Source organism: Pseudophryne corroboree, chromosome 9 (assembly GCF_028390025.1).
Source record: "Pseudophryne corroboree isolate aPseCor3 chromosome 9, aPseCor3.hap2, whole genome shotgun sequence".
NCBI classification, from domain to species: Eukaryota; Metazoa; Chordata; class Amphibia; order Anura; family Myobatrachidae; genus Pseudophryne; species Pseudophryne corroboree.
The window spans coordinates 263,953,539-263,968,132 of NC_086452.1; the positions used below are offsets into that span (position 1 = coordinate 263,953,539).

Genomic DNA, 14,594 nt, shown 5'->3' on the forward strand with positions numbered 1-14,594 from the left:
TCACCATTGTTACTTTCACCAGCCCTATGATAGGTTCAAATTGCTGTTGCGGGACGGGCGCAACGCAGCGGTTAACGATCAGTGGGAGCAAATAAGTGATTCCCCTTAATAGGATGGGAATTACCTTGCTCCACATCTATTTATCTTTTAAAACACTGGCTTCCCTTGACTTTCTATATAGTAAGCCAGGGTCTTTGTTACGTCATGTGACCAGCTACCATTTGACACGTAGCAGTCACATGACACCCCCTCCGGCCTATTAATAGGTTCCAGGAACTATTGCCATGACTACACTGAGGTAAACAAATTAAATGATTGGTTGAAATATATTGCATTTATAAGTAAAACATTAATAAAACTACAAAACATCATTTTTCCTGCATTGGTTGCCCCCCTGCAGGTATAGGTCTGTATCCTACATATATTTGAATTGTTTTTTTGTGTATTATGTTTGAGTAATGTAATTGTGTAACCAGGTGCTAATTAAGCCACCAATTTGTATAGGGTATATAAACCCCTGACTTAGACAACCCATTATACCTTTGAAAAAGCTGCAAGCTATATGCAGCGAAACGCGTCAGGTTTTATTCAATGGACCAGGACCAGCTTCACTTTGGATCCGAACCAGCCCCTGCTATCTGCCAGCCAAACAGAGGAGTCTCAGAGAGGTATCATCCGAAACACTGTGCTGCATGAGGTACCCACCAACCATATGGGACTTAATCTACTGCTTATTCCTCTAACAGTGTACGTAATTCACGTATTGGACTCTCACTATATACAAGAGACTTTGACTATTGAACTCCAGTAAATTAAAGGGCACTATTTGGAACGGATCCTTTCAAGCATATTCTCATATATGTCCTGACCTAGTGCACAGGGTAAATTATTTCCACTTTTAAACTACATGAATTCATGTTGTATGTGATGTAATAAGTACTGTGATTTTTATTACGGTAGAATTTTTTTAAAATTTTTACAATTTGATTTAAGTATTACTCTCTCCTTGAGCGCAGGCTCCCTCTTGTTCTATTTTGTCACAGTGGGAGTGACTTCCCCCTATCCTTGGCTGCAGCTTAGCAAGGCACTCTATTTCTAGTGCCCGAATATACCTGGATATATCCTTTTCTCGCAGGCTCAGATCATCTGTTTAAGTATGGCCTCCAATGTGAGCAAATCAATTTCTCTATGCATAACCACTTTCAGCAACACCCCACACTATGTTATATCTGCATCTGATTAGCCAACCCCCTGTAACCACACAGGAATGCTAAACACATAATACAATTCTTGGTGCATGTGTCTGATTCTGTACTACAACTCTGTACGAACACCATTGTGTGCAACGCAGACACAAGCGTAGATGAAAAACATTGCACAAGAAAAAAATAAAATACACTGGACCCCACAGTTAAAAACGGGTGTAGTATTGAAAATCGACAGTAACTAGGTCGACAATGTCTAGGTCGACCACTATTGGTCGACAGTAACTAGGTCGACAGGGTGTCTAGGTCGACAGGGTCTTTAGGTCGACATGTTCTAGGTCGACAGGTCAAAAGGTCGACATGAGTTTTTAATGTTATTTTGGTGTCGTTTTCTTCGTAGAGTGACCGGGAACCCCAATTAGCTTCGCTCGGCACAGATTACCGTTCCAATCGTAGTCCACGTGGATCGTTAAGTATGAAAAGGTTCAAAAAAAGAAAAAAATTGTGAAAAACTCATGTTGACCTTTTGACCTGTCGACCTAGAACATGTCGACCTAAAGACCCTGTCGACCTAGACACCCTGTCGACCAATAGTGGTTGACCTAGACATTGTCGACCTAGTTACTGTCTGCTTTCAATCCGGATCCCGTTAAAAAAACACACATTGGCCCCCACAGAAAAAAATAAAACCAAGTGACCTCCACAGAGAAAATAAATAAATATATAATATAGCTTTTGGTATTACAATTTGTTTCAATTCATTTGTTACAATTCATTTATTTACTAACATTTCTGTAGCGCTAGCATATTTCATTGCACTTTCTTTTAAAGTCAGGCAAAGGCAGATTTCGAACTGAAAGTGGCCCTGAAATAATTTGTAGAAGTGGACTAAATGGGCAGCACCAGAGGTATACTGAGTAACCATGGCAGCAGCAACACCCCACACATGCCAACAAACAAAACAGGCCACCAAATGCACATCAGCCCACTGGGAATCTTTCGCTCCCCGTCCCCCGTAGGCCCTGTGGCCGCTGATGTTATTTACAGTGATGCAGGGAATGCTATTTAGTGTGCTGCATGTTTAATTAAATAAATTAGGTTTTTTTTTTTAAATCTACAAAATTACACTTTACTTTAGGTATGTATGTTGTCATGTAGGGATGTAGTCAGGATTCTGGCGGTCAGAATATCGACACCTGGATCCTAACCGCCAGAATGCCGGCAGCGCCGCCACAGCTATTTCCACTACTGGGTGTCCACGACACCCATGGAGTGGGACTAGCGTTGCGCTTGCCCCCCTGCCAGCATTCTGTAGGTTGGGAACAGGGCGGCAGTAATCAGATTCTAAAATTAGGGGATTCTGTACTGGAAAAAGACTTAGGGGTTCACATAGATAACAAATTAAGCAGCAGTACCCAAAGTAGGAGTGCACCAAAGAAGGCTAATAAGATATTAGCATGCATAAAACGGGGAATTGATGCAAGGGACGAGAGTATTATACTCCCATTATATAAATCACTAGTGAGGCCACATCTTGAATACTGTGTGCAATTTTGGGCACCATATTACAAAAAGGATATCCTGGAGCTAGAAAAGGTTCAGAGGCGGGCAACCAAACTAATCAAGGGCATGGAGACGCTGGAATACGAGGAAAGGCTTGCAAGGCTAGGCATGTTTACATTGGAAAAGAGGAGACTAAAGGTCCATACACACTTAACGATAAAATGAGCGACGTCGCTCATTTTTCCCCTCCTTGAGCGACGTCGCTCATTTTATCGTCAAGTGTGTATGCCGCCAGCGACGACCGATGCACGGCCCCGCGGGTCGACAACGATCGTCGCTGTCGGTAGGGCATGCATGAAGGATGTGGACTGTCGTCCACGACCTTCATGCAGGGCTGGCGGGGGGGCGTGACGTCACTGAGCGATTTGAGCGGTCATATCGCTCAGTGCGTACAGGCGACCGCCGACCGGCCGGCCCGGGAGGGGGAACCGTTAGAGGATGTCGCTCACAGTGCAACATCGTCTAATGTGTATGGGCCTTAAGAAGGGACATGATCAACATCTACAAATTCGTGATGTGCACCGGAAATTTTTCGGGTTTTGTGTTTTGGTTTTGGATTCGGTTCCACGGCCGTGTTTTGGATTCGGACGCGTTTTGGCAAAACCTCCCTGAAAATTTTTTGTCGGATTCGGGTGTGTTTTGGATTCGGGTGTTTTTTACAAAAACCCCTCAAAAACAGCTTAAATCATAGAATTTGGGGGTCATTTTGATCCCATATTATTATTAACCTCAATAACCATAATTTCCACTCATTTCCAGTCTATTCTGAACACCTCACACCTCACAATATTATTTTTAGTCCTAAAATTTGCACCGAGGTCGCTGGATGACTAAGCTAAGCGACCCAAGTGGCCGACACAAACACCTGGCCCATCTAGGAGTGGCACTGCAGTGTCAGACAGGATGGCCGATTTAAAAAATAGTCCCCAAACAGCACATGATGCAAAGAAAAAAAGAGGTGCACCAAGGTCGCTGGATGGCTAAGCTAAGCGACCCAAGTGGCCGACACAAACACCTGGCCCATCTAGGAGTGGCACTGCAGTGTCAGACAGGATGGCCAATTTAAAAAATAGTCCCCAAACAGCACATGCAGCACACATATGGATAGTATACTTGACGACACAGAGGTAGAGCAATGGACTACTGTACCGTACTGCTATATATATACTGGTGGTCAGCAAAATTCTGCACTGTCCTCCTACTATATACTGCGCACAACTAAAATGCAGCACAGGTATGGATGCATAGTATACTTGACGACACAGAGGTAGAGCAGTGGACTACTGTACCGTACTGCTATATATATACTGGTGGTCAGCAAAATTCTGCACTGTCCTCCTACTATATACTGCGCACAACTAAAATGCAGCACAGGTATGGATGCATAGTATACTTGATGACACAGAGGTAGAGCAGTGGACTACTGTACCGTACTGCTATATATATACTGGTGGTCAGCAAAATTCTGCACTGTCCTCCTACTATATACTGCACACAACTAAAATGCAGCACAGGTATGGATGCATAGTATACTTGACGACACTGAGGTAGAGCAGTGGACTACTGTACCATACTGCTATATATATACTGGTGGTCAGCAAAATTCTGCACTGTCTTACTATATACTGCGCACAACTAAAATGCAGCACAGGTATGGATGCATAGTATACTTGACGACACAGAGGTAGAGCAGTGGACTACTGTACCATACTGCTATATATATACTGGTGGTCAGCAAAATTCTGCACTGTCCTCCTACTATATACTGCGCACAACTAAAATGCAGCACAGATATGGATGCATAGTATACTTGACGACACAGAGGTAGAGCAGTGGACTACTGTACCGTACTGCTATATATATACTGGTGGTCAGCAAAATTCTGCACTGTCCTCCTACTATATACTGCGCACAACTAAAATGCAGCACAGGTATGGATGCATAGTATACTTGACGACACAGAGGTAGAGCAGTGGACTACTGTACCGTACTGCTATATATATACTGGTGGTCAGCAAAATTCTGCACTGTCCTCCTACTATATACTGCGCACAACTAAAATGCAGCACAGGTATGGATGCATAGTATACTTGATGACACAGAGGTAGAGCAGTGGACTACTGTACCGTACTGCTATATATATACTGGTGGTCAGCAAAATTCTGCACTGTCCTCCTACTATATACTGCACACAACTAAAATGCAGCACAGGTATGGATGCATAGTATACTTGACGACACTGAGGTAGAGCAGTGGACTACTGTACCGTACTGCTATATATATACTGGTGGTCAGCAAAATTCTGCACTGTCTTACTATATACTGCGCACAACTAAAATGCAGCACAGGTATGGATGCATAGTATACTTGACGACACAGAGGTAGAGCAGTGGACTACTGTACCATACTGCTATATATATACTGGTGGTCAGCAAAATTCTGCACTGTCCTCCTACTATATACTGCGCACAACTAAAATGCAGCACAGATATGGATGCATAGTATACTTGACGACACAGAGGTAGAGCAGTGGACTACTGTACCGTACTGCTATATATATATACTGTTGGTCAGCAAAATTCTGCACTGTCCTCCTACTATATACTGCGCACAACTAAAATGCAGCACAGGTATGGATGCATAGTATACTTGATGACACAGAGGGAGAGCAGTGTACTACTGTACCGTGCTGCTATATATATACTGGTGGTCAGCAAAATTCTGCACTGTCCTACTATATACTGCGCACAACTAAAATGCAGCACAGGTATGGATGCATAGTATACTTGACGACACAGAGGTAGAGCAGTGGACTACTGTACCGTACTGCTATATATATACTGGTGGTCAACAAAATTCTGCACTGTCCTCCTACAATGCAGCACTGATATGGAGCGTTTTCAGGCAGAGAACGTAGATATTTGCAGTACACTGAGCACAGATATTTGCAGCACACCGAGCACAGATATTTGCAGCACACTGAGCACAGATATTTGCAGCACACTGAGCACAGATATTTGCAGCACACTGAGCACAGAAACTGAGAGAACGCAGCCACGTCCTCTCGCTATCATCTCCAGTGCACGAGTGAAAATGGCGGCGACGCGCGGCTCCTTATATAGAATACGAATCTCGCGAGAATCCAACAGCGGGATGATGACGTTTGGGCGCGCTCGGGTTAACCGAGCAAGGCGGGAAGATCCGAGGCTGCCTCGGAACCGTGTAAAATGGGTGAAGTTCGGGGGGGTTCGGATCCCGAGGAACCGAACCCGCTCATCTCTACTATAAATATATAAGGGGTCAATACACAGAGCTTGGGAGGGACCTGTTTTCTATAGGATCAGCACAGAGAACACGTGGTCACTCGCTTAGGTTAGAGAAGAGGAGTTTCCGCACATTGGCCCTCATTCCGAGTTGTTCGCTCGTTGACGAGTTTCGCTATATTGCGATTAGTTGCTTACTGCGCATGCGCAAGGTTCGCAGAGCGCATGCACTTAGTTATTTTACATAAAAGTTAGGTATTTTACTCACGGCATAACAAGGATTTTTCATCGTTCTGGTGATCGGAGTGTGATTGACAGGAAGTGGGTGTTTCTGGGCGGAAACTGGACGTTTTATGGGTGTGTGCGGAAAAACTCTACCGTTTCGGGGAGTGTCTGGAGAAACGGGGGAGTGTCTGGGCGAACGCTGGGTGTGTTTGTGACGTCAAACCAGGAACGAAACTGACTGAACTGATCGCAGTGGCAGAGTAACTCCCGAGCTACTCAGAAACTGCAAAGAAATTTCTATTCACAATTATGCAAATCTTTCGTTCGCAATTCTGCAAAAGCTAAGATTCACTCCCAGTAGGCGGCGGCTTAGCGTGTGCAATGCTGCTAAAAGCAGCTAGCGAGCAAACAACTCGGAATGAGGGCCATTGAGGCAAAAAAGGTTTTTTCACAGTAAGGACAATACGTGTTTGAAATTCCCTACCTGAGAGAGTAGTAACTGTGGACTCGGTCAACACCTTTAAGAATGGTTAGATAAATTCCTATTGGATAAAGATATTCAGGGTTATGGTGCGTAGGCACGCATTATAGTTAATTTAACTAGTCCTAACATAAAAATAACTAGTCCTATAATAAGACTGCATAGGAGACCACAAATAGGTTGAACTCGATGGACAATTGTCTTTTTTCAACCTAAGTTACTATGTTACTATGTTACTATGCCATGTTACAGGCTGTTTGAAAAATGACAGGAGTTGATTAGTTGTTACTTTATCACTGTTCAATTTATCATTCTCCAAGGCTTGATAAATCTGGGCCTGAGTTTTTATTAAGGGATTATGCATTGACACCCCCATTTGTAGGGAGGTGCATCCAGTAGCAGATCTTGCTATGGGCACACGGGATTTTTGCCTGGGGCGCAGCCTTCAGGATGGCGGCGCCACCATCCGGAGGGCGCCGCTGCGATGGCAAGATCCGCTACTGTTGGTCAGTGCCCCGATGTGCTCTGCAGTGCTGTGAAGGAAACTAGACGCTACCCGTCTAGTTTCCCTTCGTGGAGAGGACCTTTGCTGTGCGGTGCGCGATGACGTCATTGCGCACCGCACAGCTTTGTGGGACTGGCACATAGACGCTAGGGGTCATAATTGACCTCTAGTATCTATGCTGTGCTATGAGAGAGACGTCATGACGTCTCTCCCATAGATCCGAGGAGCGGCGCCAGCGGAGGTCAGCAGAGGTCGGGAATCAGGAGCGGGGATAGTAAGTATTAATTAATAATTTATTTATTTTTTCTTGTAAGTGGCGCTACTCAACTGGGGGCACAAAAGGGGGCACAACTCTACTGGGGGCACAAATGGGGGCACAACTCTACAGGGGGCATAACTAACCACACCCCTGTATGAAGCCATGCCCCTATTTTCACCCAGGGCGCCACAAGTGTTAGAACCGGCCCTGGGTGCATCTCGCTCTTGAGAAAGAGCATTTCATTGTTTATAATTAGAACCTTGTTCCTTAAGTAATTGGTGATCATCATTATAGATTGAGCTGCACGTTCCTGCGTGGAGTTCAAGTGTTAACATAATGGGTGTAATTCCAAGTTGATCGCAGCAGGAAATTTTTTAGCAGTTGGGCAAAACCATGTGCACTGCAGGGGAGGCAGATATAACATGTGCAGAGAGAGTTAGATTTGGGTGGGTTATTTTGTTTCTGTGCAGGGTAAATACTGGCTGCTTTATTTTTACAATGCAATTTAGATTGCAGATTGAACACACCCCACCCAAATCTAACTCTCTCTGCACATGTTATATCTGCCTCCCCTGCAGTGCACATGGTTTTGCCCAACTGCTAAAAAATTTCCTGCTGCGATCAACTTGGAATTACCCCCAATATCTTTTTATTCGTTTGGCTAGAGGTCTTTGCAGATTTGCCATTGTGATCACAATCAGTGCGCATTCAGTTGCAATTGCAAACTGTGCTGAATGAAGCCCTCAGAGCAACCATCAGGTGTGTGGTAGTCTGCCACCTGCTGTTACTAGGTGACAATTTTCCTAAAGAATAAACTGTAGTTTGTGGGAATTAATGATCTGAAAACGTTCTTTATTCTAGAGAATAGAATTGTCACCTAGCAACAGCTCCCATTCCACCCTCCCAAACAACTACAAATTAATTATTGCTTAGGGTTGGTTACTTTTCAAATATATTATTATGTTTTCCTAGATACAGTATAGGCCCTGCAATGAACCAATGCAGAATACAGAGATTAGCTCCAAAGGACCCTAAGGGGTACATTTACTAAGCAGTGATAAGAGCAGAGAAGTGAGCCAGTGGAGAAATTTCCCCATCAACCAATCAGCAGCTCTGTATCATTTTATAGTATGCAAATTATAGATTTTGTTGATTGGTTGCCATGGGCAACTTCTCCACTGGCTCACTTCTCCGCTCTTATCACTGCTTAGTAAATGTACCCCTTAGAATTGAGAATCCTTTTATTTATTTCTTCATTTACTTTCCAAACACAAGTTTCTTTACAATATCGCTTACCATTCTTATCAGTTCTTGCTAAACAACCAAATATACTGCATAAAGGAAAGAAAAGTCATTTCGAACGGGAGGCAATCACCAGACCACCTGTCAGGATCCCGGCGGTCACAATGCCGATGCCGGAATCCGGACAGGTGGTGATGCCGATGCCGGAATCCCGACAGGTGGTGAAATGCCGCTACTGGTGCTACAGGCTTTTCTCCTTCTATGGGTGTCCACAACACTCATAGAGGGAGAATATAACCTGTGGCGAGCGCAGCTTTGCAAGCTCAACAAACCCACAAGGGGTTTTCTAGCACTCGCCCCCTTGCCGGGATCCCGCTGTCGGGATCATGATAGCTGGCAAAAAGTATGTATTCCTTTCAAACATGGGGGGTCATTCAGATCTGATTGCTGCAGTGTGTTTTCACACAGTGGGCGATGAGGTACTAAATGCGCATGCATATGCACCGCGTGTCGAACAACAACAACGGGCATCACTGGCCAGCGATTGGATGGTGCAAAAATTCAATTCGCACAGGCGTTCGCAAGGTGGTTGACAGGAGGAAGACGTTTGTAGGTGGACACAGTTACAGTTGCAATTCAGGTTGCAATTGAGGTAGACACAGTTACAGCTGCAATTGTGAATTTTAACCCGATTTGCAGCTGCAATATTTATTTATTATTATTTATTAACAGTTTCTTATATAGCACAGCATATTCTGTTGCGCTTTACAATTAGTACAACTGTAGTAGAACAAAACTGGGTAAAACAGACAGACATAAAGGTAGGAAGGCCCTGCTTGCAAACTTACTGTACAATCTATAGGGATATATGCATTGATATGTTACACATCTCAGTTTGAAACTGATTGGTTTCAGTTATTGTACTGAAGGTTCCTATTTCAACAGGTGTGCTTCTAAGAACAAGTGTTCAAGTTTATATATATTTTTCTAGCCGTAATTTGCTGATAAATAGCAAGCAAAGGCTCATTTTTTCATAACATTGTTATGAGTAGTTACGGATGGAAGGTGCAAGTGCATTGACATAACACTGCTTTAAAGAAGTATAGAGGTGCCATTTTCTCTATATACTATTGTGTATCTCATGGTTTACCTGCAGTCTGTGCAGAGTAATAATATGTACATATAGTATAAACTTGACACGGCCGTACTGGTGCTCCTAGGACATATTTATAAATATCAGGCCAGTTCATTTATGAATATTCTGTGGTTTAAAAATTTTTCCACACATAATAGGCCTGTATTTACCTGTGCACTTTGTTTTGTGGCTGACGTGTCACATGGTGACTAGGTCAGGTAATTGCATATAATCTCATGTTTCTAGCAATTGTACCATACATGTCTATCAATTGCAACATTGCAGGTATATAAAGACTACATTATATACCTTTGAAGTGACTAAAAAAGGCGAGTTCAATAATTGCGGTCATACCTCACTGGAGATGCCCAATCTCTTCTGACCTTGGAAGCTAAGCAGTGAAAGGCCAGGTTAGTAATAGGATGGGAGACCACCTCTGAACACCCTGGTACTGCAATAAATTGACTCCCAAATATAACGTCACTCACATTTATACCATTTGGCAATCGGTCCCACATGACCAATGATTTAATTCTCTGCATTCACAATAACCCAGAATGGGTATCTGCAGAATAAATGATGGTCATATAGTACATGAGAGACAATGGCCCTCATTCCGAGTTGATCGGTCGCAAGGCGAATTTAGCAGAGTTACACACGCTAAGCCTACGCCTACTGGGAGTGTATCTTAGCTTCTTAAAATTGCGACCGATGTAATCGCAATATTGCGATTACAAACTACTTTGCAGTTTCTGAGTAACTTCAACCTTACTCTGCCTGTGCGATCAGTTCAGTGCTTGTCGTTCCTGGTTTGACGTCACAAACACACCCAGCGTTCGCTCAGACACTCCCCCGATTCTCCAGCCACTCCTGCGTTTTTTCCGGAAACGGTAGCGTTTTCATCCACACGCCCATAAAACGCCGTGTTTCCGCCCAGTAACACCCATTTCCTGTCAATCACATTACGATCGCCGGAGCGATGAAAAAGCCGTGAGTAAAAATACTATCTTCATTGTTAAATTACTTGGCGCAGTCGCAGTGCGAATATTGCGCATGCGTACTAAGCGGATTTTCATTGCGATGCGATGAAAAATACCGAGCGAACGACTCGGAATGAGGGCCATTGTGCAATGATGATATAATCAAAGTACTACAGTTATTGATTTCCGGCATCTTTGAGACTGTGATATTGATATCACTCATTATTGATTATTGATCTTTATATTTTCGCGAAACCTTTTGCCCACACATAGATACTCCTAAAAATTCATTTTTTAATATCTATCTATTAAAAATGTTTTTATCAGTACCATATATGTTATAATGTCATCCTCTGAATTAGAGTGCTCCCAAAAAAGAGTCTACTTCTCAAACACTTCTTTGTTTTGGTTTCTCTACCTTAATAACGTTATACGTAAGTAAAAATATTTTATATTTAATACGGTAGAATACCGGTAACCAATGGAGGGACTGACAGAGCGGATCTACAGACGATGAAGGTCTAGCGAGGAAGATTAGCCTCGCAGCTGCATTCAAAATGGATTGTAGTTGTGAGAGCCTATGTTTGGGAAGACCAGTCAGGAGACTATTACAATAATCAATGTGGGAGATAATGAGAGCATGGATTAAAGTTTTTGCTGCGCTTGTGTAAGATCTGGTCGTATTTTGGATATGTTTCTTAGATGTACTGTATGTAACATGATTTTGAGACAAATTGAATGTGGGGAACAAAGGACAGTTCAGAGTCAAGAATGACACCTAGGCAGCGAGCTTGTGGGGTAGGGATGATTGCTGAGTTATCAACAGTGATAGAGATATCAGGTTGGTGACTACTATTGTCTGGTGGAAATATAATTAATTCTGTTTTGGAAATATTAAGTTTGAGGTGAGGAGATGTCATCCAAGATTAAATGGCAGAAAGGCATTCAGTGACACAGCCCAATACAGATGGTGACAAATCTGGGGATGATAGGCAGATTTGAGTATCATCCACATACAGATGATACTGAAATCCGAAAGAGATGATTAGTTTGCCAAGAGATGTGGTATAGATAGAGAAAAGCAGAGGACCTAAGGCTGAGCCTTGCAGTACTCCAACTGAGAGAGATAGTGAGGAGGAGGTGGAATCAGAGAAATGAACACTGAAAGAGCGGTTAGATCAGTAGGATGAGAACCAAGAAAGGGCTGGTCAACAGTGTCAAAAGCAGCAGAGAGATCAAATACCCCTTTCACATCGCACTAAAAACCCGGTATCGACACGGCATATTGCGCCGTGTGTGATGTGAAAGGTCCTTTGGTGAATTAGCGGGTCGCCTGACCCGGTAATTCAACCCGGTAAAAAAGAAGGGTTATTACCGGGTTGATTACCGGGTCAGGCGCAGTGTGAATGGGAGCCGTTCCGATGCGACACGGATCCCATTCACAGCATAGGCAGAGGCGGTGCAGGAGATGAGCTCATCTCCAGGCGCCGCCTCCACCCCCGCCCCTGCTGCTGCTGCGCCCTCCGCTGCTATGGCAACCGACCCGGTATATTGCCGGGTCGGAAAGCCAGCAACGGAGTGCAAATGCCGGATCCCACCCGGTAAGTACACGTACAAAGGCCCGACACACACACCAACACGCTGAGAGCACAATGCAGCTTCACGTGTGGCTGAATTACACTTAATACCTTAGCAGGAAAAGAGACATGACACCAATTGTATTTAAGATGTTGGGATCCGACCCACCAACATATAATTGCTGCGAAGGGGGTTACAACAGATATACAATCACAATAACAGAAAAGAGGCTACAATACAATGGTACATACGTTTGGTTTCGCCAGCGCCACACGGTCCGGTGCTCAGATCAATCAAGCAAGATGACCTTCAGAGAGAGATGAATGACCGGCTAGGCAGCTTGGCTTTTATACAGTTGGTCAAAACACAATACAATAGAAACTGTAACCTCTTCATCTATAGGACAAAGGGCTGGTCATTTACATTACAGGAGGGGTCATAGGTTGGTTTGAATAGGTGGGCGATGTCTGGTCCAGGTGTGCTTGCAGTTGGTCCCCACTGGGTTCCCGCCGAATATCGGAGTACAGTAAACACAGTATAATATTAATATCCTGTTCCTGCGCATAATTATGCGCAGGAGCATGCTATCTTCTGCAAACTAATACCGGAATGTTGCCCTTAAAATCACTGCCGTAACTAGGCATTTTAGCGCTGTGTGCAAGAAACGGCATTGCCCCCCCCATGTAACATAAGGGCAGTGAGTGCCGCAGGCGCGCAAAAATATATAGGGGAGTAGCTTCATGGGGAAGGGGCGTGGCCACAAAATACCAATTCATACTACGGTGCACAGTAGCGTCACTACACCAGGTAGAGCCCCTTTTACACATTACGGCAGACAGCGTCCCCTTTTTACACATTACGGCAGACAGTCCCCCTTTTACACATTACGGTAGACAGCGTCCCCTTTTTACACATTATGGCAGACAGCATCCCCTTTTTTACACATTACGGCAGACAGCGCCCCCCTTTTTACACATTACGGCAGACAGCGTCCTCTTTTTACACATTACGGCCGACAGCGTCCCTTTTTTACACATTACGGCAGACATAGTCCCCCTTTTTACACATTACGGCAGACAGCGTCCCTTTTTTACACATTACGGCAGACATTGTCCCCTTTTTTACACTTTACGGCAGACAGCGTCCTCTTTTTACACATTGCGGCAGACAGCGTCCCCCTTTTTACACATTACAGCAGGCAGAGTCCCCTTTTTTACACATTACGGCAGACAGCGTGCCCTATTTACACATTATGGCAGACAGCATCCCCCTTTTTACACATTACGGCAGACAGCGTCCCCTTTTATACACATTATGGTAGACAGCGTCCCCTTTTTTACACATTACGGCAGACACTGCACCTACTGCAACAATGATAAAAAAAATAAGAATTTACTTACCGATAATTCTATTTCTCATAGTCCGTAGTGGATGCTGGGGACTCCGTCAGGACCATGGGGGAATAGCGGGCTCCGCAGGAGACAGGGCACATCTAAAAAAGCTTTTAGGTCACATGGTGCGTACTGGCTCCTCCCCCTATGACCCTCCTCCAAGCCTCAGTTAGGTACTGTGCCCGGACGAGCGTACACAATAAGGAAGGATCTTGAATCCCGGGTAAGACTCATACCAGCCACACCAATCACACCATACAACTTGTGATCTGAACCCAGTTAACAGTATGATAACAAAAACGAAGTAGCCTCTAAAAAGATGGCTCACAACAATAATAACCCGATTTTTGTAACAATAACTATGTACAAGTATTGCAGACAATCCGCACTTGGGATGGGCGCCCAGCATCCACTACGGACTATGAGAAATAGAATTATCGGTAAGTAAATTCTTATTTTCTCTAACGTCCTAGTGGATGCTGGGGACTCCGTCAGGACCATGGGGATTATACCAAAGCTCCCAAACAGGCGGGAGAGTGCGGATGACTCTGCAGCACCGAATGAGAAAACTCCAGGTCCTCTGTAGCCAGAGTATCAAATTTGTAAAATTTTACAAACGTGTTCTCCCCTGACCACGTAGCTGCTCGGCAAAGTTGTAATGCCGAGACTCCTCGGGCAGCCGCCCAAGATGAGCCCACCTTCCTTGTGGAGTGGGCCTTTACAGATTTAGGCTGTGGCACGCCTGCCACAGAATGTGCAAGTTGGAT

General features: G+C 44.2%; 1 protein-coding gene and 1 pseudogene across 1 annotated transcript in view; both read left to right on the forward strand.

The window, feature by feature from the left end:
• Positions 1 to 14,594, forward strand: part of OLFML2B (olfactomedin like 2B) — a 296,438-nt gene that overhangs the window by 90,656 nt on the left and 191,188 nt on the right. The gene's annotated exons all lie outside the window — the stretch shown is intronic.
• Positions 10,219 to 10,338, forward strand: LOC134963547 (5S ribosomal RNA; annotated as a pseudogene).